The sequence below is a fragment of the Anoplolepis gracilipes genome, unplaced genomic scaffold (genome assembly GCF_047496725.1).
Source record: "Anoplolepis gracilipes unplaced genomic scaffold, ASM4749672v1 Contig22, whole genome shotgun sequence".
Taxonomy (NCBI): Eukaryota; Metazoa; Arthropoda; class Insecta; order Hymenoptera; family Formicidae; genus Anoplolepis; species Anoplolepis gracilipes.
The window spans coordinates 38,722-51,242 of NW_027328675.1; the positions used below are offsets into that span (position 1 = coordinate 38,722).

The 12,521-nt window shown below is 33.7% G+C and overlaps 1 long non-coding RNA gene across 1 annotated transcript; it reads right to left on the reverse strand.

The window, feature by feature from the left end:
- Nucleotides 1-9,374: 9,374 nt before the first annotated feature.
- On the reverse strand, nt 9,375-11,318 carry LOC140675936 (uncharacterized). Its single transcript, XR_012048498.1, has 3 exons — nt 10,935-11,318; nt 10,451-10,849; nt 9,375-10,339 (listed from the first exon to the last, which is right to left on the reverse strand). It is a non-coding gene; the product is annotated as an uncharacterized lncRNA (long non-coding RNA).
- Between the last annotated feature and the right edge of the window lie 1,203 nt (nt 11,319-12,521).

Genomic DNA, 12,521 nt, shown 5'->3' on the forward strand with positions numbered 1-12,521 from the left:
ATTATCAGGGTCGACAACATTGTTGTTTACAATCCTCCTCATTCATTTGATCTTTGTATTTATTCCAAAAAGTTGGTACATCTGTTGGATTTCCAAATATGCAAATATAGGTAAATAGCTCTCGAATTTGTGCAGGCATTTTTTATTCTGTTGCTTCTTCTAATGTTTGTGCCCATAGATCGTCAGTTTCTATTAAATTCTTCGCAATTGCTGCATCTTTAAATGTTTTATATATAACTCTGTTTACAGTTCTTAAATCTTCAAAACATTTAGCTCCACTCACATGTAGGAGAAGGAGACGTAGATAAAATCTTTCATTATTTTTTATGCTCACTGTATATAGCCTTGAAATTATTTTCTCACCACCTTTTTTGTGTGGCTTCCACTTAGTAATTTTCTTGTCATAAACATAATAATAAAGAATATCTGTGTAAAGAAAATGCATTGCATTTTCATCATATTGATTCAGTTTGAACCATGCAGTCAATGTAGTATCTCGATTGAGCTCTCTTTGAACAGCTTATTCCTCATTTCCTGCTCGGAAATAAACTATTTGGCGATCAGGCAAATGAACTGCCAATCTTATTACTGTGTGAGACTTCATGAATAGATCGTATCCGTTAAATCTCCACATTGCTTCTGAAGCAACATATCTTGCATCCAGGAATGAGTTAACCTCATCTATTCTAATGAATCTTGTACCATCTCGTGCTTGCACCTCAATTGCAGCACAATCAAATCCTTTATGAATATATTTATATAGATATTTTACGCTCTTCACTGATGAACATATTTTTAAATTGATATGTCGATTATATTTCATGATTAAATATGGTGAATATGGCACCACTCATCGATTATCAATCTCTTTATTTCTAACGATGTATTTTTTTCTAGTATTCCTACGTTGATACATAGGATATCCATTTACATTTACATTAGTTTCATCACAAAATTCTTTTGGAAAACCGTTAGAACATTTTCCATCATCCCCAGTGCAAGGATATCTCCTCGAGGGATCTCCACATGGACCATGAATCATGTGTTCCAAAAGTTTTTTATTAAGTTTTCGATATTTTTTTTCGTTAGGAATTTCAGCCCATATCATCAGTCGATGACCTCTTGAAGTCAAGGTTTATCTTCATCGCTTAACATTGCAAGTAAATGCAAATGTGGAAGTCCTCTTTTTTAAAATTTAATCACACCTGCATAAGCTATAATTTTTCCAAAAATTTTATTTTGAATTAAATCTTTTAAAACCTTTTTTACATTCAAATTAAATGTTTTAACGATTAAATCAGGTCGAAACTCTATTAGACATCCATCAAGGTTATCCTTAATTTCGGGACATTGAGGATTGCAAGTCATGGTTAGAAAAATGTCTATCAAAAAATGTTTATCAAACTTTCTCACCAAAGACATGGCATCTTGGTAACTTTCTTGCATGTTCCTTGCCATGACTACCCATAAATGAAGATAATAATATTACAGGTACACCAATTTTAATTCCCTCATTTTCTGCTCGATTATCAAGGCAATCCATTAATCCTGAATAAAGTTCTGCTCTTAATTGAGGTTGATTTAATTTAATATAATTAAGTCTATTGTAAATATAATTAAGTCTTCAGTTTTCATATAGGCATCAAGTATAAATTGATACCTCAACCTTCCTGCTTTTTTAAATGATTAAATTGACTAAATTCAGCTTTTGGGGCTAACAGGTGAGCATAATAATCGATTTGAGTTAAATTCTGGATATTTAGGATTATATGATTTAAGTTCTGAATACCATCCGTATGGATACAACAACGGATAACCTAACCTAACCTAACCTAACACATTGGATCACATCTTTTATCCAAAATTGATATTTGTTGAACATCGTTCGAATTTTTATTATAAATCCGAATGTCTCTTTCAAATGGAGGCTCACCATCTACATTTTGAAAAACTACAGCTATTTCATTAACTTGTGAAGCATTGTATCTTTTTTGATTATTTTGAGGATTTTTCGAAAGGACAACATTAAATTTATTAAATAAATAAATTCAGTGCTCTCTTAAATATAAACTAAAGTATAAAATGTAAACGGCGATAGAGAGCAAAAATGTGTCCTGACTAAGGTAAATACACTCAATCTATGATAAAATAAATAACAAAGTTTGAGTATAATGGATTATTTATCCACTAATCTTACATATATCGTAACATGTTCAAGTATTAAATCACTTACAAAAAATTTTTTGAAAAATTAGTTATTCTGTGCATAAAAGTATTAGAGTAAGATAATCAAAAAATGAATATTTTATGAGATATCTTGTATTTTATGTCAAAATACTGCAACTTTGAAGCCTTATAACTCAAAAAATACTTAATGAAAAATACTTTGTCATAAATGTTTTGGAAAGCTCTCGAGATGAGCTACAAGAATATGTAAAAATATATAGGGCGTTCCATTTAAAAAACTTAAAGTGACCTTTACATGACCTTCAAATGACTTTTCAAGGTCAAACCAATGGTACCATCTTATGGTCCCCTCGAAACCACACAACTTTTGTCTGAAACATTTTTCTCTCCCAAGCTTGGTTTTCGAGATATTCGACTGGATGGATTAAAATGGTCCACCCTGTATATATATATATATATATATATATATATATATATATATATATATATATCACATTTTAATTTTTATTCTAATTTTTATTGTTATAAAAGTCATTTACCATTTTTATATTCGTCTATTTCTTTTTGCTTTCTATTTATTTCTGAATGATTTTCATCCTCAGGTACTAAAATTTTAAAGAATAAAAATTATTATAGATTTAAAATAATAATTATTAATAGTTATTAATAACAATTAATAATAGTTTACCTTTTTTTTCATCCACTTCTTTCCTATGTTGTCCATTTATTTCTTTTTTATTAATCATACCGTTTTCCATTTTATTTGACTATTCACTTCCATATGACAGTTAGTATTGAAATTATCAACTGATATTTACTGTCTGAATTTATCAACTTGTATATATACATTTGTATATATACACTTATATATACATATAATTATTTATGAAATTACTAATCAATAACTGATATCATCTATATATACAGACGTTATTTTGTGCCTTAAATTTGTGAGTGCTTAGAAAAAATTTTTTTACAGCCTCCTATAATTAAAAAAATTAAATAAAAAATTATATATATGAAAATGTGATATATCTCGATATTTCGAAACATTTTAAACACATCTGCACAAAAATCTTTAAAAAAATTAAATAAAAAATTTTTTTTGAGGAAAACATAAATATGGAAGTAGTTCGTGGATGCGCGGGTAAAATGAAAATTAAAAAAAAAAACCACATAGCAACCTTCTAAAAATTTGCAAAATTTTGGTACCGATTTCGTACAAATCGGTAACATAAATGCGCGCTCGCTCGGTCCATAAATATGCGAGCGTAGGTGGATGTGTGGGTGAACGCGTGGGTTGGATGAAAATTAAAAAAAAACACACAGCAACTTTCTTCAAAAAATTTGCGAAATTTTGGTACCAAATTCGCGAAAATCGGTCCATAAATGCGCATAGGTGGATGCGTGAGTGGACGCGTGGGTGGAATGAAAATTAAAAAAAACCACATCGTCATAATCCCAGAAGAATTAGGAACATTTTGACACCTGTTTCGTGGAGATCGGTCCACAAATGTGGAAGTAGTTCGCGGTCATACAGACAGACAGACAGACGGCACTTACATATATAATATGTGCGTGCGTGTGTGCGTGCGTGCGTGCGTGTGTGTGTAATTTTATTATATTTAATATAATAATGAAAGGAATTTTTTTTATATTTCTTCTTGACGGAGGAAACCACCACCTTCTCGCGGTTTCCGTTGAGCAACAACATATACATACGTTGTTGCCCATATAAAATTGATAGATATTATTAGAAAAGTTTTGTTATTAAAATTATTAAGAGTATTTATTATTAATATTATTTTTTTATTAATATTATTTGTAAATAATTTTTTACAAGAAAAAAACGTGTATATTGGCCAAGAGTGGATTTTTATTATTAAATTTTTTTTAAATTTAATCTCTTATTCTTCAACTTACATCTTTCTTTTATATACAGGATGTCCCGAAATGACCGATAAATATTCTAACGGCAGGTTTTTTAGAACATTTTAAAACGAAAAGTTTAATACAAAAATGTCGAGGCTATAATAGTTTTCAATATAGAAAGATTTAAAGATTATGAATGACAGGAGTGCTTCTATGAATATATCTAATTTATCTAATTCTTTTATCACTTGTTATTTTGCCGTACCTGAGCGCACGAAATTCTAGTCCTGTCATTCGTGATCTTTAAATCTTTTTAATTTGAAAACTATTGTAGCCTCGACATTTTTGTATTAAATTTTTCGCCTTAAAATGTTCTAAAGAACCTGCCATTAAAATATATTACCGACATTTTCGGGACACCCTGTATATGTATGTCACGTCCAGCGCCTCCGCTTGACACCAGTCGCTGTCCGTTGACTCCATACGCCACCTGTTAAGTAGACATAGTAAGCGTTAAGCACCTATAAAAATTTTTTTTCTTTTTCTTCTTATATATATATATACATATAGTTATTATCAAAATTAGATTAAGCCGATAAATACCTTTTTATTATGTTTCCGGCTAGAACATTTTTTTTTCTTTTTCTTGTTTTATCCCCATCACTGGTTCTCCCCTGTTACCTACCTAAAAATAAAGGAAAATAATTAATTAGTTGTCTAATGAAAATTCTTACCTATTTTCCGGCCACCCGGTATATCACCTTCTAGTCCGCATCCTCAGCACCTGAAAAAGGGAAGAGAAACGGCCTGCCAAATCGGTCGAACATCTTAATTTTATTATAATTACCCATTTAGTTTTGTCACTCTAGTTGCAGTACGTGAAAAATAAAAAGGAAACATAATATTAAGTACGCGTCAATAGAATAGCATAAATTAAGTAATAGCGATAATATAAGTCAATGTTCACTCCACCTCGCCGTCATCACTCTTACTAAACACAAACATACACGTACACGCACCGGCATAAATGGTGTCGGTAAATGTGTATGTACGTACGTGTATGACAACCGAGAGCGTCACATACACATGCAGCGCGTACGTACGTGTCACTTGAAGCGCGGCGGAGTTCATGCAGCGGAGGAGAAAAAAGTGGGAGGCAATCCGATGTTGCATCCTTAGCGCAAGCCGCACGATCGAGAGAGAAAGCATGACAAGACGTGATGCCGATTAGTGGTGTCCTGTAGCACTGCCTCACTCACTCTACGCTTGAATGCAGGAGGAATGAGCGAGAGAGCTGTAGGACACCGCGTTGTCTCTATATGCGTCTCGTTCGCTCTCGCGCTTATGTCATGCTTTCTTTTTTATTCTTTCAAGAAACGTGGCTGAACTCTGCGCATCGAATGCCGGCATTCGTAATTATTTTATTCGTATTATTTTTTATATATAAATTCTCTCTCTCTCTCTCTATATATATATATATATTTTTTTTTTATTTTATATTTTATATATAATTATATGTAAAAATATATATATATATGTATTTATGAAAATAAATAAAAAAAGAGAGAAAATAAATAGAGTTTTTAATTTACTTTAAATTAATATTTAATATTAATATATGTATAATTTAATCATTAATATTTAAAAAACTTTTTTATGAAGATATCTAAATTTTTGTAATATTACGCAGCATAACGTTATCTTCCCTAAATTAGCTACATTTTTATATAAGTATTGTAAATTTACAGTTAAATGCTCGTTGGTTCATTTGTGACAAACCATGAATTCGATCAGATATCGATATTGTGTTATAAACCCGGTAAAAAATTTTTATATATAATCAGACAAAAATAGTCGTATCTAATTATACAAATTTATATACGAAATTTGTCCATTTTATATATGATTATATATAATTATTAATAATTATAAATAAAATGTTGCAGGCATTGTGTATAAGTATGTATAAGCTTACATATACATAATTCTAATTGTAGCTATCAATCCATTTATATATAAATATACGTAACGTTTTATACGGTGTCATCTATAATAATTATACATATTTTTACACAATTGTGTTGAATCCTGTATAATAATATTCAATTCTGTATAACTATACATAAGAAATTTTTTATCGGGAATTTAAAATTTGAGTTTTGTAATAATACAATTACGAAAAATATTTTATATCACGAATTATCATTTTTACACGTTTATTTATAAGTAATTATAAATTTAATTACAAACGGATGCAAGTTTACAATTACTGTTCTAGTGAATCTCAAAATTACTCATAATGATACATGTATATATATATTTTTTAGCAAATTTTTTTACATAAATAGAAAAAAAAATACGCAATCATAAATAAATTAATATTTAATTAGAAAAATCATATTTTTTTGATATATGTGAAACCGAACTTCTAATATTAATATAATATAATTATAATTTTACGAATGCCGGCATTTGATGCGCAGAGTTCAGCCACGTTTCTTGAAAGAATAAAAAAGAAAGCATGACATAAGCGCGAGAGCGAACAAGACGCATATAGAGACAACGCGGTGTCCTATAGCTCTCTCGCTCATTCCTCCTGCATTCAAGCGTAGAGTGAGTGAGGCAGTGCTACAGGACACCACTAATCGGCATCACGTCTTGTCATGCTTTCTCTCTCGATCGTGCGGCTTGCGCTAAGGATGCAACATCGAATTGCCTCCCACTTTTTTCTCCTCCGCTGCATGAACTCCGCCGCGCTTCAAGTGACACGTACGTACGCGCTGCATGTGTATGTGACGCTCTCGGTTGTCATACACGTACGTACATACACATTTACCGACGGACACCATTTATGCCGGTGCGTGTACACATCACCATAGACACGCATCGAGAATTAACCACCACCCGGTATAACAAAAATATAAAGAAAATCTATATAACAAGCTAAAATCACGCAAGGAAAAAGATCATAACTGCGAATAAGCGGAAATACAACTCCGGACATATGTTCACCTTAATAAATTGACACCCGGTATATAAACTAACATTGTCATATTATCCAAACATTAGTATAAAATAGTGTTTAACAACCGACCGATTCATTTGGTTAAATTCTATAAGCTTCATATGATAAACTCCGATCGGTACTTTTTGGGACACCCTATATATAAACTTTCATTAATTATTAAAACTAAGCAAGCCAAGTAACTCGTATGTGCAATTGCAACTTCCTATGCACAGTCTAAATCACTTTTCTCAATATATCAAAAGTTGTCGCAACATCGAAAAGCACCCAATTTTTAACGGTTTAAACATCACATAAAAAACCCGCCCAGTGACCTTAATTAATTATTTCCTGGCGCCTTGACTCATAAGAAACCAAAAAAAGTAGCAACTTATAGGGCTACAGCCCCGCCATAAAAAGTTAAGCGCACATTGTTGTAGACCCATTTTACTCCAGGAACACCTCATATTTTTAACTTTAATAATTCATTTATTTTAATCCGCACCTCCAATATATAATTATGCCTTCACTATTAAATGCAGTTTAATATCCCAAAGCCGAATTAATACCACAATAACGTACATATCTAATGATTCTGTCACCCAAATATAATAACTTGTCAATTTTACTCATATTCCACCGCAGCACAGTGATTTCAGTAAATTCAAATTTTAACAACAATAAAAGATTCGATCAAACCCATCATCTGCATAATAATTCCTTACCATGAATCCAATTTGGTTTGCCAATAAAAATCCGGTCAGCTATCATTTATAATTATTTCATATATCAACCATGGAGATAACTCGGTGCATGCACATATACATATATATATATATATATATATATATATATATATATATATATGCGACTCGCTGCAGAAATCATAATCCACAGATGTTTTAAAGGCAAATTATAATGACCTGACAAGAACTCCTCGAGGCTCAGACAACATTTAAGTGATCAATTAAAACCAATAATAATTAAAATGAACCACTCATGATACATATATATATATATATATATATACATATTATAGTGAAAACAATATAAATATCCCATAAAGAGTTTAAAACGAATAAAGCTCTGGAAGATAACTAAAGTTAGATAGTCACACTCAAATATATACAATTACTTAATTAAAAAAAAAAAAAAAAACTTACTTATACAAGGTGTCTGAAATAACTTGAACGTGATAATATTCTCAAAACTTCTTTATCATTTTATTGAGGATGAATGATAATTACAGTATACATATGCATAATAAACAAAATGACTATACCTATATATATACGGTGGTACAATAATACACACATCATACACTACATAAACCAAGTATAAACGCATAATGAACACCCAGAAATAATTACATAGATACACGCTCCTTAATAAACACACCATAAAATTATATAACAATTGTCACCTAATATACCCGGTGATACAAAAATACGCGCGTTATAAACTTATCATCTACACAATGTTTAATCAGTATCTGACTATTATAGACATATTATCCACCCAGTAACACGCAAATACACACACCCTATAAATAATTTATATACATAGTGACGCATTAGTACGCACAAACGACGCATTCTCAATAAACCTATTATAAACTTATTACAGGCATACTCATATATTAACATACGCATAATCAACATATCATATACACGGTAACACAATATTTCCGGATCTTATAGCTAATTCATACATATTCCATACGCATTATTTAAATTACACACTCAATCTCTCACAATATAAACTTGTCATAAATTTATGCATTTATACACACTTACACACTCCTCATCCATTCATTGTAAATATATCCCGGCATATTACATGTGCATTTATACCACTATTACTTACATATATATGTATATATATATATATATATATATATATATATATATATGTATATATAAACTTTTACTACTAGTTATAATGATATACATACATATAGTTATATAATAGCGAGTTTAACGTCTGTAGACTAATTTAGACCTTGTAATCCACGAATAACTTTATGCGACATTATAGATAATTGTTAATTAATAAGTTAATTAGCGAAATGCTCTCATATCTCTACAATTATTTAAGTACAACGCTATAATACAATGCGGCGATAAGTAATTAATCAGATAAGTTATCGTAACGCTAGTAATAATTGCGATATATCTAGAAATAACGATATAAATATTATATTATAATGCTGGTCCCGAAGCTTCTAGAACATTCAGGAACCGCCGGATCACGTGAAAATTTCGGACAAACACCGTGACCGCTTACTATTGCCCGGCGCGTAATACCCGTGACAAACAAGCGTGACCAGGATCGGACCACGTTGCGCGCGCTACAATTCAGAAGGTGGGAGCCCTCAGCGACCACGGGTATATAAACGGGAGCACAGTGCGCTCAACAATGACTATTCGGCTTTCGCCCCGACAGTAAAATCAGTTTGTACGGTTCGTTCTGACAATTCAGTTTTCGCTCAGTCAGTATTCGGTCAGCTCATATTGAGTATTCAGTTCTCGCCCAGACAGTTCAGATCATTCAGTTTACGCTTCGACAGTTAATTCATACAGTTCATTCGGCATAGTCAGTATTCGATCAGCAGTCAATATTCGATCAATTAGACAGTTTACCCAGTATTCATACTCGATTCATACAGTACTCAGTAAATTCATTGTACAGACAGTCATTCATACGATTTGATAATCGGTTATCTTTATAGCATTCGGTCATACATACACTCTTGCAAATTTTCACACAGTGTAATTAATATTATATCTTCGAATCAGTGTTTCTAGTTCATTACTCGGTATTATTCACACAAAATCATTAACTCAGAGAGACTTCGAGACTAGCATATCGCGAATACTATTAATTAGCTTTCAGTTTCTTGCGTTTACTGTCGTATAAATTTATTCTTGATTAATTGTTTCCACTGTCACTATTATATTTTCTTTCTCTTTTTCGATTTTCACGGCGCTCACAATACATATCGAATTCTATCTATCACTTTCAAAGACATTTTATCTTAATTTTCATTCGCAGTAAATTACCTCTTTCAACAATATAAGCGTTATATCTTTTCTTCTCCAGACAATCAGATTACTATTAATGCCGCCTATTTAATATCGTTTAAGCGTCCGAAACCTGTCCTCGCGTGAAATTATAGTCAAAGGAAGGTTCTATTAACTGATATTGTAACCCTAACATTATTGAAGATCCACATTCTCGTGTACACCCGCGTGACAGTGTGTTCCCCAGTGGTTCCTGTAACACATAATAATTTAGTGAAGTGAGTACGTTGTCGTTATTATTAAGATATATTCGTGTAATCATTAATCATATTGTTTACGTGTAATTTACTCGAAATATACATACCTGTGTCAGTTCGCGGCCCCTGTCCATTCCGGGCGTCAGTCATCTTTTCGGTGTGAATTTTTCTCGCCGTTAATCTCTCGTGTCCACACCTGTAAATATAGAGACAAGCTTTCTATTCTAATTTTAATACTGAAATTATCGGGCAAATTAGTGCTACTTATCTGACGAGGTCATCCTTCCTTCACGCCTACATCGGGCTCTCTCTTTCATCCTGCGGCGACGCGCGCCTCTCCCAGGGTGTTCCGGTTATCCTGCGTCGGTGCGCGCCTCCTCCAGGGCGTTCTTGTATTCCTTATAGCTTTTTCTATTTTTTTTTTCTTTTCTTTTTCCTTATCCGCTCACCAGTGGCAAGGTCCGCGACGTCCGCCTTGACATACCCAGAGACTCAGATATCTGTAACTTATAATTGAAGAGATTAATATTTTATTCGGACGTCTTCATAGGGAGTGTCATTAGACAGAGAGCGATAACCATCTTTACTTACACCGTAGGGCGCCTCCTCCAGGGCGATCTATATTTTTCCTACGTAGTGCGCCTCTTTCAGGGCGACTCTACGTCCCTTCTAGCAGTGCGCCTCTTATAGGGCTCTGCCTTCATCCCTCGTAGTGCACCTCCTTCAGGGCCGGACTACCTCTATCTATGTCGCACGCCTCTCTCAGGGCGAACGACTCTCATCTCCGAGGAGCGCCTCTTTCAGGGCATTCCGCCTCCTAGCGTGCAGCGCGCCTCTCTCAGGGCGATCTGCCTCCTCTCAGTCCACGAACCGCGCCTCTCTCAGAGCGTCTCTCACAATTCCTCCGATCGCTCTTCTTGGTCTGAAATATAAAATAAATATTAAATTAAAGTAAACTCATTAAGGCTTACCCTGTCCCCGCAACCCGTCAGATAAGGTCAACTCGTTTAGTAATTTACGTTAACGCGTATATGTTTTTTTTTCTTCTTTCTTTTTCCTTTTTCATCACTGGCGTTACTATTTCTAATCCCTGTCTATATCCCTCCGCGTATTCAACCATGGCGTTGATTATAATTTCGTTTACCTCCTTAGCTGCGTCATGGGTCGGTCACGTCGAGCAGGGCGTGCTCATCAATTGAAGCGCCTCATCCGGTCACTATACCAAGGCGGCTCCTATCTAACGGTCCGAACGGCTGCGTCTCTACCAGATAGTCAGAACCCAGCATCCGTCGGGTACTTCACATATCCTCCACCGGGAAACCATACAGCGGAGTCGTCAGCTCCTGACCCGTTCCACGACGCTGTCACTCCACCGGCATCCAATAGCGGGGCCGTCGCTTCCTCACATAGGCCCTTACCGCCTATCGAATACCGTCCGTGGCCCGTGCCCCCGCCGTTGATAGACTTCGGGATTACGCAACCGAGGATCATTTCTTCCCAGCCTTTCTTCGGGCGAGTATGCATCCTGCCGGCCGCTGAAGCACCTATCAGTTCGCCTCCCGATACTCGTCCGTGATTTAGTTGTCTAATTGTCTTGTAAAATATAATAAAATATAACTGTACGTATATGTTTAGTATAAAATAATGATAAATATATAAAAATTAGTATACGTAAACAATCTGTACTCATTGTCTACTCACTTCACATCCTCCCCATTATCCATTACGTCCCGACCGCTAGCTTCCGGTGCACCGCTACGCTGATCGTGACAGGTTTACCGCTCGGCCACCGCGATCCGCGTACACCAACCACCGCAACCGCACCTCGCTCGCGATCCAGGACGTAACAATATATATATATATATCTCATTCTTTTAAATAACTCACAGTTCAGACTATTGACTCTTATAAAATTACAAATTGACTCACATTCTGGTACTATTCTCAAGAATTATAAAGTTAAAATACTACATCAAGAAATTTGCAAATTTAGAATGAAATTAAATAATCGATCTACCAATGTAAGAGAATTAACTACTCGTTATACTTAATTTAATAATAAAAATAACGGAGCATCCCTTGTTTAATCTCTTTTTCCTTTTTTCCATCGGAGACAGTGATTTTGAAACAATAAATTATATCGCTGGCCTCCACCACACCATATTCCAGTGTACATTT